We start from the raw sequence: 16,408 nt of genomic DNA, 5'->3' as shown, positions 1-16,408 counted from the left end.
ATAACATGTACTGAAAAGAACATAGAAAGTGTTTACATGAACATTACACTCATCTAAAATAAATTAAACATTGATATTAATAAAAAAACAAATCAGCATTGGAAACAGATTCACACAGGAGTAGTAAAGTGAACTCTTTCATGGTCTTATCTCACTTAAAATGAAATTCTGGCTCCATTAACATGAGGAGTTTGCATCACAAGAATATGCAACCAGGCACATGGTACCAGAAATATCAAGGATACAAGATATCAAACTCTGGAAAAAACCTTTGGTAATACATAAAATGTATACCTGCCATACATGCCCTGAAGATAAAAAAAAATGAATTCTGTGTTGTTGTTTATTTAATGCTATGTTGTATTCTTTGTCTTCCTCAGAGTGTTTCTAAACTCTGTGTTTTTCAGGATGTATATAAGGGCATTGCATAGTGTAGTTACAGCAACATATGACAGAGATAATAGTTTATTGTCTTTCACCATAAAAGTTGATGCTGGTCTCATGTACGTAGAACAGATAACTCCATAGAATAATATAACCAGTGAGGTGGGAGCCACAGGTGGAAAAGGCCTTGCGTCTCCCTTCTTTAGACCGGATTTTCAGGATTGTTGAGATGATGTTAAAAGTTAAAGCAAAAGGTGCAACTCCAACTAGAGTACCCATGATGTAGGTTGCTGCCTCAACATCATGAGTGCTGCTACATGAAATTTTTATTACTGCTAGCAAATCACAGAAGAAGTGGTTGATTGTGTGAGACCCACAGTATAACAATGTGTGGAATTGGATCTGTTAAACCAAATATCCAACTTGCTGCAGCCATTTTCCAGCAAACAACGTCATTCATGGTGGTCACATACCGTAAAGGATTACAAATGGCCACATATCGATCATAAGCCATAACTGTTAGAAGGAACATTTCCGTAGACAATAGGAAAATGAAAAAAAACATCTGAAGCAAGCATGCATTTATAGAAATGTGTGTTACATCCAGAAAGAAGTGAGCGAGCATGTTTGGGAAAATGATTGTCGTGCATGTGATGTCCAGAAAGGCTAGGTTTGTTAGGAAAAAAAACATTGGTGTGTGCAGTTGTGTGCTGGATTATAAATCACCATGATAAGCAGATTCCACACCAGTACTAAGAAGTAAATAAGAAAAATGGCCAGAAAAGGTGGAAGTAGAAGATGTGGAAAATCAAAAAACCCCACAAGGGTGAACTCAGCTCCTAAAGTTTGATTCTCTCCTTCCATTTGACCTGGAGTGCAGTTTTCTTGTGTTAGGATATCAAGAATACCTGCAATCAAAGATATAAACATGAGTCAATATGCAAAACTTACTGTTTTTGGTGGGAGAATGGATGTGCATGTTTGGTAATCACAGTTCATATGTTTACAATCAGAAGAAATGTATTGAACAGGTGAAACAAAATATAGCCATCAGCCATTTTTAATTGCATATCTAAATGTAGCTTGTTATTGGTAGTTATTCTTTTTGCATTTTCCTGGGACAATGGCTAGGATGCCTAATGTCTATCTATAAATGGATGCCTGATGTCTATTGGTGATGTATATGTTAGTTAATTATATATGTAACATAATATATATGTAATTCTTAAAAAATTATCAAGAAGACACAATTAACCCAAGCCCCCAATGATAAAAGTTAAAATTTTTGCAAACTAGATAATAGCTGTGACTCTATGTATAACCATAAGGGCAAACAACTTTCAAATACGTATTAACTGTTCCTGTTGTAGATCTGGCACTTAAAAGACTTTATGGTGTGAACAGCACAGAAAGAATATGATTCAGGTCCCATCTTGTTTTCATCCAGTAGCTTAGTAGTAGTTTAGTAGTAGTTTAGCCCCCTTGGGGGGGGGGGGAGGAGAGGGGTAGCATTTTGCTTCAACCCACAACATTTTTGCAGTTTTACACATTTTTAATCCACTGTTGAATTGGCACTTAAATTAGTCCAATACGCTTGTCTTAGTTCTTTTTCATGAAATCTCCTGAATGCTTTACTTTATAACACATTAAATAGGAGCATTTGAGTGCTCCTTGGAGCATAAAAACAAATTTGCCGAGTGGTCTATTTCAGCCAATGCTTAGATGAAAGATCTGTGTCCAACTACAGTGACAATTCACGGAGCTTTTATTTTGTGATTATTTGGTAAAGCACTTCTAAACAAAGTGTTGCACATAACAGGATAACGCAGGGCAGAACAAGACAAGAAAACACCCCACCATCGCTAGAAATTAGTCTAGTTAGAAAACGTAGGGAGATGGATAGACAACAGTGTTTCAAAAGAAGAAGCTGCTGTTTTTTTGTAGAAATGAAGACAGCAGTTTTAGAGAGGGAGTCGGTTCGGTTCAAAGCTTTATTCGATTTGTAAAACAAACCATACAAGCAAGACAGATTTACATATTTAACATTGTTTTCTAAAATTTCATCAAGGTCACCAATTCTAAAAACTATCTAAAAAACCATCGTGGACATAATATGTTACAGTCTAAAAACATAATTAAAAACATAATTTGACCGGTACAATTGGGATTTAGACGATACACAGTCTATTACCTGATAAAAACTGAGTTCCCTTATAATACATACAAATTTACAGACAGGAGAGCATAGGGTTAAAACACGGTCAAATGCATCAGATGACTATGGCTTTCCTGGCAGCTGTACATTTTAGTATGTATGACGCAACAAAAAAACAAATATCCAAATCATTTAAAGAGGATAGTAGCTGTAAAGCATTCTTTGTAGAACGAACATTGTTTTTTAAAAGGATGGGTTTTAGATATAATACGCTAAAAGAACGGTAAAATTTACAAAACAATAAAAAGTGGCAGCAGCTCTGGCGTGAGATGTTATCACAAGGGCATACAGTATCGGATCTGGCTTTCATTACAGGGAATGCTACAAGATTGAGTGCGATTCCCAGCCTTAAGCGTGTTAAAACAAACCAGTGAGAATTACGAGTAACACTAGAAAGATAAGGTTGGAAACCGATAATTGGATTGCATTCCCGGTAGAACATCACAGATTGTAACGTTCCAGACACCCTGTCACGACACTCCTTCTTGTGATTTAAAAACCTTTGTTTTATGTTGTTTTTGGGGATAGATACAACAGATTTGGGGTCAAGAAATATGTCAAACTTGAATAGGAGATTGAACCAGTGGTGGATGTACTTAAGCCACATAATACGCGAAGAGTGGTCCAACCTGAGACAATCAAGAATTATCTCCTGGGTGAATTGTGTTTCAGTCTTGGCCCAGATTGAGCGCCATAGCAGCAAGGGACGTAGTGCTGCTAAATCAGAGATAAATTTGATTCCGACTTCTTCGTGAATCAGTTCTACTGATGCTGAAGGTGGTACACACAACAACTTTCTAAGGAACTTATTTTCATCTCTCTGCACAGTTGGGCCAACGCAATGTCCCCACACCCCTGCGCCATACAGCGCTGATGTAACACCTTTTACATTATAGATATTCATCATGTCTTTGATGCTCCTCACCCCAAGTTTAGATGAAAATTTAAAAATACTATTAGTGGACCTTATCATTTTTAAGCTGATGTTGTCGAACTCGGGTTGCCATGTTCCATCGTTTGCATAAGTAATTCCTAGATAGCAAAAGGTTTTAACTTGCTTCATCTTAACCTTTTCTATAAAAAAGCTAGAATTGGCTTTCTTGGCTTTCATCACACAGGACATTACAAAGGTTTTAGATTTATTTATTAGTAGTCTCCTACTTTCAATAAACAACATAAATCTGTCGATAAGGCGCTGTAAACCAATCTGCGTGCGGGACAATAACACAGCGTCGTCCGCATACAATAGTATTGGAACCGGTTTCCCTCCTATCAATGGTGCATCTGCGGGAGTCTGGCACAGAATGGAATCAATTTGGTTGATAAAAAGAGAAAATAAAAGGGGGGCCAGTACACAGCCCTGGCGAATGCCTCTTGAGACTTTAAAGAAAGGAGTGCATTCGCCTAGGGAACCATAGCGCACCTTACACGACAATCTCTCATGGAGCCTGGCCAGGAAATAAGAGAGGGAGTCAATTTAAAATAAAAGTTAAACAATGAAATGTATATATTATCATGCAAATAAACATATATATATACACTCGCAACTTGCCTCGTCGCAGGGGGAGCACTCACCGGCTGGTGCCACCAACGGGACCAATTGCAAAAACAACAAGTCCCGTTTTACTATCCACACAAAGTTCAGAAATGATGGCACTCCACTCGGGGTACTATTCAACAGCGTTTATTCAACTAGCTGTGAAGACCTACACAGCTAGTTGAATAAACGCTGTTGAAAAGTACCCCGAGTGGAGTGCCATCATTTCTGAACTTTGTGTGGATATATATATATATATATATATATATATATATATATATATATATATATATATATATATATATATATATATATATATTCACTGAAAAAACCATAGGTTTTACACACGTTATAGTTAGGAAGTAGCATTTCAAAAAACCTATGAAATTCACTGAAAAAACCATAGGTTTTATACCAGTTATAGTTAGCTGAAAGTTTTACTCACATAAAACCATTGAAATTCCCACGTTATAATTAGTTGGACTCACTATAACTTGCGCGTGCAATGCACTGCTGATGACATCACATATTACATCACTCATGACATGGTCAGTGACATCACTCATGACATCACTGATGACACCATCCAGTGAATGTGTGTCTTTTTGATAAATAAATATTAGTGAGTAATGTTTAAATATTTAAATATATGTATTAGTGTTTCACTTTGAGTATAAGTGGCTGCATGGGTTAGTTGAGTAGCTACATGTGTATGTATATGGGTTATTAGATGTTTTTTTAGTATCAGTATGAGTGGCTGTATGGTTTGGTGGGGGTATTACTTAACACATAAATGCATGAATAACTAACTCTCTCTTTGTATCTGTTTTGAAGACAGCATATGTGCAGGACTGTATGGGTAGATGAGTGTGTATATGTGTGTGTAAGTGAGTGAATGACTGTCTCACTAGTGTCTTTGTCAATAACTACATATGTTTTAATTTAATTTAATCTAGTATATGTGAATATTGATGTATATAAGTGAGTATATGTGAGAGTGAGGGATTGTAAGAGTTCCTGTTTAAGTTAGTATGTGTTTCTATAAGTGATTATTTAAGAGAGTAAGTATGTGTAAGTTTCCTCAGAAGAAAAGTGGTAGTATGTGTATAGCTGTATATGCAAATAAATGGATGTTCAATAGTTTATTTGCATGTGTGAGTATGTGTGTCGATAACTTTTGAATGACTGTCGGTGTGTAACAGGATGTATAGATATATCACTACATATGATGAGTAAGTATATGTATGAGTGACTGTATAGAACTGTTGGTGAATGAGTGGATGTGTATATTGATAGTGGTATTACTGAATTGGTTGTTGTAACTGGTATGGGTATCTTTATTTTTTTGAAAATTTTAACTTCTATTTTTGAATATGTGTTTCAAGGGTTACATTACAGTGAAATGAGGTCTCTCACTCTGTCACAATGATGATGTCATCAGTGATGTCATGAGTGATGTCACCGACCATGTCATGAGTGATGTAATATGTGACGTCATCAGCAGTGCATTGCACGCGCAAGTTATAGTGAGTCCAACTAACTATAACGTGGGAATTTCAATTTTTTATGTGAGTAAAACTTTCAGCTAACTATAACTGGTATAAAACCTATGGTTTTTTCAGTGAATTTCATAGGTTTTTTAAATGCTACTTCCTAACTAGAACGTGTGTAAAACCTATGGTTTTTTCAGTGAATTTCATAGGTTTTTTAAATGCTAATTCCTAACTATAACGTGTGTAAAACCTATGGTTTTTTCAGTGAATTTCATAGGTTTTGTAAAGGCTACTTCTTAACTATAAGCTGTTTATAAAATATATTATTTCATTATATTACTTAGGTTATAATATTTTGGGAAATATAAAATATTTTTTAATATATTCTAGATTTATATTTTAGATTATCAAAAAATAGTTTCATAGCATTATAAACGTTTCTTCACTGTCAGAATTGCTTCAGAACTCCATGCAAGTCTCAAAAGCTTTACAAAGTCTTCACTTTAACTTTATTTTACCATTTTCAGATTTGTCAAATGTAGTAAAACGTACCGGGGTGCGCGACAGCGTGCGCGCACTCTTGAAACAAAAAAAAAGGTTTGAAATTTTATCGGCATTGTTCTAGTGACCCCATATGAAGGTATTTAATATTTGACAATATATATCTTTCCTCATTTTCACATTTTAAAACTTCATTAAATTTGACTGATACTTCTAAGTCACGTACGTGTCCGGATTCCATCACCGGGTACACGTTCTAATACGCGCATGTCAAATCATGTGACTTGAAAAGAACACTTCCTATTGGTTCATAGTAGTTTCTATTCCGCAATTTTTGCAGAAACCACCAATTTCCCTCACTATCTATTTGGCGCGGAAGCAAAAACAACCTTTTTCATCTTTCCGGACACTATCCAGAAATGGCGACTGCACGCAATTCTTCTTCGGAGTCCGAAGAAAATCTTTATCCTCCTTTAAGAAAAAAAAGGAATCTTTTATTTGGCAATTTTTTACCTTTCCACAAGGTCAAAAAAAAGTAAATGCTCCGAAAGTAACGTGCACAATTTGTGGCTCAGTACTTTCCAGAGGAAATCCCTCCAAAAAATATTCTTTTTCAATTCATACGATGAAGAGACATATGAGCCAAGTCCACCCTGTGCAATATGCACAGGCAGCGACAAGAGCTCTAGCCACAGAACTACCACCATCTGTGGCGAGTACTTCATCGACCGGACGTCCTATATCTCCATCACTTGAACATATGGAGTTGAAACCCTTTTTAAAGGAAGTGCATATAAAATGCAACAAGTGCAACGGATTGATTGTGTATGGAGAGCAGAGCCTCATTCTTATTCAAAGAAGATTTAATGAGGATAAAAGGTTGGAATGCATCTAATGTTTTATCAACTTAAAATGTTCCTGTTTTACATTTCACAAATTGGATTCCTATTTCACAAATTTTAAAGGACGAAAAATGTTTAAAAAAAAAAAAAGTTCTTTTCAGAACTACCTCATTGTACCAAAAAAAGCTCTAATCATAAGTTTATTTATTGCCGCATTTTAGGAACAATAATTAAAAAATGCGGCAATATTTGGGACATATTATGAAGACGTGATAATTTCACTTCACTTTTATCGGCATAACGCAGTTTAAAATGCGCCGATAATTGCCTTCATAATATGAGCCATATTATCAAGGATGGACGATACAATATCGCCGCTTCTATCGACTGGAAACTGCCGATAAAGCGGCGATAATGGACTTGATAATATGCTGTATGAAATTCCTAGTGTAGCCCATATTACATGTTTTCGCATCTTAAATGGGCTTCGATAGGATTTCCATAGGGCATATTATGAAACCCATTATCGCCCCTTTATCACCAATTTCCTGTCGATGAAAATGCATTCACTGTCCATTGTAATATGCCCCTGTGTTTTTCAAAATTCAAATTGAAACGTATGTTATATGCGTTTATATCTAACATTACGAGAAAGTCATAACACCGCCTGCGATAAAACCACTTTACATGTGTTGCGCACAGACAGTTAATGACATGCATAGTAGACGTATGTTAAACTACTTGCAAATCCTGTTAAAAGGCAAAAATACTATCTCGTACACGGCTCCTGTTACAAAAACAGTTTAAATAAACGTATTTATCGTACGAGTGCCACGGGCAACATTGATGAAGCATTTGGCAGTGTTAAAGTGGAGGTGTGAAAATGAAACTAAATCAACCCCCTCTCATATTTACATAGCACACATTAGTGCATATAAAAAGAACACTTGTTTTCACGCGGTAATGTTAACTGTCACAGGGATAGTATTACATATTTATTCAAATTATGTTCAGACTGCCTGTTTTGTAATTCTCTGCTAACATGCACTCTCATCATTAGAAGTGAAAGCATAATGCTCCTTCTATTTTCATTTAATGTCCCATTTTTTTCCTTTAGAAATCTACTTACCGTATACTACTAACAAAAATTATCACTATCTTAGCTTACTTCCAATAATTATTCGTAGACCAGCAGCGACTTTTAACGCCTAGGAGTGATACAATTATCAAAGTTTAATTCTAAAACTAATGATTCCCAAACTGTACACCACGGCTCCCTACTCCACGTAATAAGGTGCCAAGGGCACGGCGCACTCAAGGTTGCCTAACCGTCTGTAAATTCCACAGACGTCACTACCCTTTTATGTGTAACTATATCCATCTCAGAGAACTGCGCGCTCCTCCCCTATGATAGCGCTGACAGTCCATGCTAAAATGGCCTTGAATTTTACTGCAGCAGGAGCACCCCCCCACGCATTGCAATCCTAAAAAAAGCTTCCTACCTCAATGAACAGAAGACATTGTTTTAGATAAAAAAAGTAAAAACACCATCAAGGCTTATTATGAAACAGTTTCTGTTAAAAAGTCTATGAATGAAAATTATTAAATCAGATTAACGTTCTTTCATTGTCTCATAAATTTTACACAGCAATATTTTAATTAACATATTCAACAATTCCATGGTTACTGCTTTTCAACTTAAAGGTACTAGCACCTATTCTGAAAGGCAATAGTCTTTGCTTCTTCTTTGTATGAAAGTATTTGTTAAACTACATATCTACATGCAATAAGACATACAACATACCTCCAGTCGCGCACCACACTATACTACACGCATATTTCTAGTTTAGGTGCTTTCATCTGCATACAGAATAACATCCAACACCTTCTTTAAAAAAACTCCTTACTTTTAAAAAACAGTGCTGAAAGTCAAGGGCAGATTACCAAAGTGGGCATGCGGACATGGGCCAAAAGGCCAGTGCCTCGTGACCCTCTGTAGACCGTTTTTTTGTCCCCTGCCCCAGTCCACTTAGAGTACACTTGAAAAGGGGAGAAAATAAAAAGCCGACCCACAGAGTACACAGAGACAGACTGCGAAAATGAAACCAGCCTCCCTGTGCGACCGAACACCCCTGCCCTACCAAACAATGAAGCTGATGCTGGGCTGGGGAGAGCTCATTGTTACCAAGAATCGACCTCCCTGGGGGGGCAGTTGTTTCTGAGACCTTTCAGACATTTTCACCTCGGCCCTCCTGGGGCTCAAGCGGCCCATGCAGCAAGTTTCTAAAACAAACAAAAATGAGAAGTTGCATACACTGTGATGCCAACAAAAAGTGAAGTGTACTAGTAACAAAAGAGTACTATCCACAAGTACATAGATAATACTACATTAAATGGTAAACACTCAATCTGCTACAACACACTGGGAGGGCACTTCCCATGCACCAGCTACACCTCAACTTTCCCCTGCCTACCTGACTATGTTTTGTGCTCCCCTGCCAGGATATTTTGCCGAGCCCTGGAGGCCTAATTAATTAACTAATTGCAGGAGCCTTACCTCTCTTCAAGTAATTCTAAGCTGAAGGCCTGGGAAGGACTAAGGGAGTTTATCTCCGCTTTTTTGGCTTTAAAAGCCAAGAAAGCGGAGTTAAAATTATCTCCCTATTACCTAGCTGTCGCTAACACCAGTTAGCGACAACTAGTAGGAGATAGCGACCATCTTGGGCCCCACTTTGCATGTCAGTGATATTTATCACTAATGACATGCAAAGTGGGCGTGCCAAGATGTTAGCGACTGGAAACAGTCGCTAACATTGCTATCTCCTATTACCAACTTTTGGAGATATTTGCGCTAAGCGCGAATATCTCCAAAAGCTAACACCTGCCCTGAGCAGTTCTTAGCCATGTTATCCAATGGGAGGTGGATAACATGGCTAAGAGCATTAGCTCGGTAATGCATGAATATCGCTGACTTTTCAGCGATATTCATGCATTGCGGCAGTTTTTTATCGCATTTGCGATAAACCTTGGTAATACCAAGGTTTATCTGCCATAAAAATCGCCGCAGCTCAGCGGTAAATCTTTGTCTCTAACCAAGCAATAGCGATAATTATCGCTATTGCTTGGTAATATGCCCCTAAGTCGGTTAGTAATAGCGCCGGCTTCTTTGCTTTTCAAATGCTTCTGTGTTAAAGGGCTGAAATAATTTTGTGACAGTAAAGGGCCTTGCTATTTGTTTTAGTTGCTCACCATGTTACCATTGTCACCTTGGTCTTGTGTGCTATGGAACAACAGTTTCCTCCCACTTTCATGCCTTGTATATGCAAATGGTGTTTCATAAAAGAGCACGCCCCTTGAATGTGGACCACACCCATTAAATATGGACCATGTCTCATGAATTTAGCCCACTTTTTTTGTCACTGCCCGGGAAGATATGAAATCCCAATCCGACCCTACGTAAAGCCATGAAAACAACAACACTTACATTCACATTTTGCAATGTTATCTTTATATGTCAATTATATTAAATTTCACAGACAAACAAAGCAAATCCCAATATAGTTATTATCTATAATTAATTGTCACTAACTGGTGTTAGCATCAGCTACATACTACTGAGACAATTTTATTTGCACTATCTTGCCTTTTAAAATTAAAAATACAGAATAAAACTCCCTTGATAATTTCCTGAAAAGTTCTGTAATACATTACATTTACCAGTAATTTTTTTACACATCAACATTAGTAAACTGAGTGACTGAAATGTTGCTCATTTCTTACAGTAATTTGTTTAGACACTCCTTGTAACTGTGCAGCTGATCCTCCATGGAAATGCTTACATAAAACACAACACTAGTATGACCAGGATACTCAAAGAAATAACACAGGGTTTAAAAAGAATTTTTATTATTTATACTTACCTAAGAAATAGTAATAAATGAAAATTTTTAAATATTTGAAAAACATGGTATCTGTGAAGGAAAAGTAAAAATATGGTTATAGTGTTATTTCATTAAACAAAGCTAAGTAGAATTGATTTAACCAAAAAGTGAAAAAACAAAAAACAGAAGGACAGAAAGAGACCGAGACAGAATATTTTGAAAGAAATAAAAGAACTCAAAGAATCACAGTCTGAAGCAAAGTAAACTGATAGCCAAAATGAGAGTATGATTAGTGATAATACACAAAGCAAACAATCTCTGAAATAAACAGAGTAAGAGTACCTAAATATCTTAAAGAGAAAGATAAAATAAAGAATCAACACTAAGAGAAAAAGAGTCAAAAGGTAGAGTAACAGAAGATGAATAAAATACAAACAAACATGTAGTATAACAGAGACATATGAACAAAAATAAAGTAGGGTGAGAAAACTAAACTATAGATTTTAGATTGGAAATTATTCATAAATAAAGATAGCAGAGAAAGGGAAAAAATTGTAAGATATAGTAAGAGAAAGAAATTAAGATTCAGGAAAGAAAGCCAATAAAAGATCAATGAAGGTGACTCTCTGTAAAGCAAAGTAAGTTAGAAACTGAAGGCATAGAAAGACTGAATAGAATGCTAACAAAAAAGATGTAAAAGTAAAAGCATGAGTTAAAGAAAATAACCATATCTAAACACCATTATCAAAGGAAGAGGATGAAGAAAATTAGAGTAAGAGATAGATACCCAAAACGTTCAGATATGATTAGTTGTGCTTACCTTAAAAATGTAATTTCTGTGGAAGACAATAAAGAAATCTGTTATAATACATACTTCTAAATCAAATGTAACAAAATATCTTAAATAACATATTTACTGGTTTATTTTTGCTGTCTTCAGATAAATTGATTTTCACTATAAACAGTGATTTCAATAGTGATCATCATGTAACAGCGGGGAAAAAAAAACACAATCAAAATGATTGTATTTAAAAAACCCATAAAAGATCTCTATACATACTATAAATACTTAGAAAAAAACATGTCTTAAATGTTTTTCTCTAATTCGCAATTTCTTGAGTAAGTACACCACATATTTCACAATTATAAACTAACTAAAGTATAGCAGTTACTTTAAAATACCACTCCACAAATAACCGTGCATCTATATTCTTAAAACATTTATCTGAAGTCAACATTTTGATTACTCATTATTTTCCACATGTCCAAATACTATCAGATAAGTCCTTTTTTTTGGAGTACCTCTCAACAAACTCGCGAGTAAGTATGTTCTAGAAACATTTATCTGTATTCCACATTAATATATCTCATACATTTCAGCAAGGCCAAATGGTATGAGTTAAATCATTTTTTTGGAGTACATCTCCACAAACTTCCAAGTAAGTATATTCTAAAAACATTTATCTTAAGTCAACATTTCCATATCTCATTGTTTTCCGTATTGCAAAATAGTATAAGTTAATTCCAACGTCTCGTCTTCCAGAAACATTAATGAAACCTTACCTGATGCTATCACTTTGTCACATAATAGTTTCATTTCCATATTTGAACACCCTTAATCACATCATATTTCTAAAGGACACATTTTCATATCTTTACAGTATTACTCTGAGTCGTCCAACTAATTTCACTGAAATTTTGGTTGCAAAAATATCAGATAAGAATTTCTTAACACAGAAGGCAAACGTTTCTTAAAACTTAATTGACTATCATTGCACAGCGTCCAACCAGTTGCACTCTTCAAATAAGCTATGTAATGTCCTGATGATATAGATGCCCCTTCATGAAAAATAATTGCTACAGTTACAAATGTTCTTCTAGAAATTAATATTTGAGAAGCCACAAAATTTTGAATTAAAGTTGACAATTTAGTTCCGTCAGCTCTGCATCGTTGAAGCATTAAAATAAGATATTGTCCAAATCTATGAATAAATAACGTAGATAACATTTCTGAATTACATTGAGAACAGACCATGTTCTGATATGCATCTTTAACTAGTTATTAAAGGACACTGTTTTACAATCTGGTAATGTTAAATATATAAATCTTTCTGTGTGTATGTCAGTACTACTTGTAAATGAGCAATTATCACAAATATGTTCCCATTTATAAGAAAGGCTGAATAGACTATCAATACCTACACCTTCTTCTTCCAAAACTGTAAGCATATACATAATGAATTCCTGACAATCTTGCTGAATATTCTGAGAAAATTGATTTATTTCTGCACATATGTCTAAAACATTCCTTACTTCTGAAACACTTGCTACTTCACTATTACCACTAGTACATTTTTCAAGCACAGAATTTAAAGAACAACAAAATGTCTGCTCCTGATTTTCTCTAATCTGTTCCTGTAACCTTTTTAGAAAAAAACCACATTAACCACTGCATTTGCATAGCAGTTGACACCAGACCTATTTTCAAATTTAAATCCAACAATCTCTGTAGAACTTATGTTTTTCTTACTCTTATCAATGGCAGTCTCATCTTTTTTTCTTCTTTTCTCTAAAACTTCACTACATTGTTTCTCATTTCTCCTTTTCTGACCTTTTTAATTAAAGGATATTGAGGTAAATGTGGAGCATATTCTCTTCTTAACCTATTATACTCCTGTACACATTTTAAATCTGCACTGATCTTTGTCTCATCAAAATCAATTAGATAAAGCCCAGATAAAGTTCTAACTCATGATAAAGCAACATACCCCATACCCTCTCTGAATACACTATTTCCAATATTTACCAAAGCACAATCTACACTTAAACCTTGCGATTTGTGAATAGTCACTGCATATGCCAAACAAACTGGAAATTGTTTCCGACGGACATACAAGTCTTTTACAAGTAAAAAACGACTTGAGCAGCGACTGATTAGTTGAACTTCCTCAATTTCATCAAATTTTATTCGTAAAAATTCAATCTCATCTATATTTGGGTAATTTACAAAACTAACAACATTACCCATTGCTCCATTCACCAGACCTCTTTCTACAAGTAAATTTCTCCGTAAAATAATCCGACAATTTAAACATACATACAGATTCTTCTCTAAACCAGCAGTTTTAGATATAGATGTCTGTAGACTATCCAATTTTAACTTGAAATTATCAGACAAAACAATAGTACTTCCTTCATACTCTATTTTATCTTTTGCTTCCAGTTTCTTAATTTCTTGATTTTCCAACTTCAACATTTTCTCATTGAAAACTGAGCATTCTTTTAGAGTTGGCATCAAGCATATAACTGACTTATCTTTTACCTCTTTACTATATATTTTTTCTGGTACATTTTCTTCATTGGGAAACAACTTACATATTAATCGAGTTTGTAGAGTTTCTTTTGCATCTTCAGTTAGTCTTCCAATCCTTATATCTTGAAGAATATCTCCATATTTAGTATCCTTTGCTTGTCGCATATTTTGAATCAGTTCAGTATATTTGAAATGTGACCATATATTTACATTTCCAATACTGCCAAGGCACTTTCTGGTGTCTTCATGTGTCAGAGTTTCAAATACAGATTGTCCTTTTACAGGAGTTAGTTGCAGTAGGTCTCCAAAAACTATGACATGTTTCCCTCCAAATAAAACATCATAGTCAGTTTTAAGTATCTGCTGCATTCTTAAATGTACAAAAGCAAGCATTAAATTGGATACCATGCTTACCTCATCAATAATAAGAAGTTTAATTTCTTTAAGAACTCTTGAAACTTCATAACAAGCATCTCCAGATAGCTTGTGATATTGTAATTTGTTTTCATGTTCAACTGGCAGCATCAATAAACGATGTAAAGTAATACCTTTAATATTATGTGCTGCCAATCCTGTTGGAGCTGTCACCACACAAGATAATGATGACTGAGTTTTTTGCTGTAGATATGCAGTAATTCCTTTTATAAGAAAACTTTTCCCTGTACCAGCTTCTCCACTTACATATAGTCGAATAGGTAGAAATGACATACATGAGCATTCTTTTTTCTCATGACGAAAACCATGCTCAATGTGCTCTGTCACTTCCACATATATTTGTCTTTGCTCAAGATTAAATTCCTTCTCCAAATCTTCTAAGTTTATTACATCCTCTTGAGCTTGCTCCATTGCTCTTTCCACCTCATCCATGGCAGTGGCTGCTTCATTTCGGATAATTGGTTCTCCCAGTGGATCCTGACTCAACGATGCTGAACTTTGTGTTTCTTGTGAACTTTCTCTAGCCATCTCCGCTGCAATTGTTGCTTCTTGCTCTATTTCGTCGTTCAACATTTTCAGATAATTACTAAAAGCAGGACATTCTATACTACTTTTAGATGCATTAAAAGAATCTTCATAACTTATAAACTCTCCAAGTAGTTCCTCTTCGGTACGCCATGGTTTAAAGAGTTGCAAAAGAGCTAAATAGTAAAATTCTCTTTTGTCTGGATTTTTGCAACTCAGTTTTCGGTGATTAATCAAATGTCCTTTTGTTTGTTTCACCAGACATCCTTCTTGTCCAATTACAGCGTAAATACCTTTTTCAACATTTTCTCTAATATTCCTTTTAAATGTGTATTTTTCAAGAACTTCATACAGACAAATATTTTCTAGCAGAGTACTTCTATTTGGATAGTATGTATCCAACATCTTTGTTTTCAAAATGTCTGTACTATTGGGTTCTTTCTGTGCTAAATATTCAATTTCTTGCACAGTTTTCAATATACGGTTTCGTGTTCCTGCTAGACCTAAACTCACCCACAGGATACTTCGAGATTTCGCATAAAGACTTGCTGATGACAATCGATCACAGCATTCATATGCTCCAATTTCTCGATGTGATAACATCTTTAAACTGTATGTATACAATTTCTTGCTTAGGCTCTTTTCATGAGAAATATCTTCCCACATCTCCTTCAATTCCGTCTTTTCAGATTTTGTGATGTAAGACGTTACATATCGAGCCACAGCAATAGAGTTGTCCGCAACATATTGTATATCCATGTTGGCCTTCCACATGGACAAAATGACAGGGTTGTAGTCATTTATATATTTGGACTCTTCTCCTCTTCTTAAATTATAAGTATTTTTGGGTGATCTTCTAGTGATGTTATGTCGCAAAGATGACATCAAATTATTCACTCTTCCTTTTGAAAGTACTGGTCGTGCAAATCCAAAACGACATTTTGTATAGAACTTATCCTTTGTTTTGAATTTGCGCAGACAATACTTTCCACAATGATGTCTTTGAAACCGTAACACTTTTCCTCTTAAGTCTTTATCACTTGTACTGTTAGGTATGTCACAAGTGGCATATTCCTTAATAAAAGACAGTACAGTTTCATCTGAGTCTTTTCCAAATTTGGGAGCATCCTTGATCCATAGTAACATATGAATATGTGGAGCACCTCTAGCTTGATACTCTTTTCTCCAGAAGAAATCCAAAACTTCACCAAGCGGTGGATTCTTCTTGTTTGTAAGAAACTACATCATTGCTTCAAATCGATGATTAAAATATCGGCAAACA

General features: G+C 35.2%; 1 pseudogene; it reads right to left on the bottom strand.

Annotated features, from left to right (window-relative positions):
* Positions 1-353: 353 nt before the first annotated feature.
* LOC144769754 (olfactory receptor 5V1-like) lies at positions 354-1,248 on the bottom strand (annotated as a pseudogene).
* Between the last annotated feature and the right edge of the window lie 15,160 nt (positions 1,249-16,408).

The sequence above is a fragment of the Lissotriton helveticus genome, chromosome 7, assembly GCF_964261635.1.
Source record: "Lissotriton helveticus chromosome 7, aLisHel1.1, whole genome shotgun sequence".
In the NCBI taxonomy this organism is placed as follows: Eukaryota; Metazoa; Chordata; class Amphibia; order Caudata; family Salamandridae; genus Lissotriton; species Lissotriton helveticus.
Note: the sequence above shows the minus strand (reverse complement) of the source record. Positions and strands in the feature narration are given on the sequence as shown.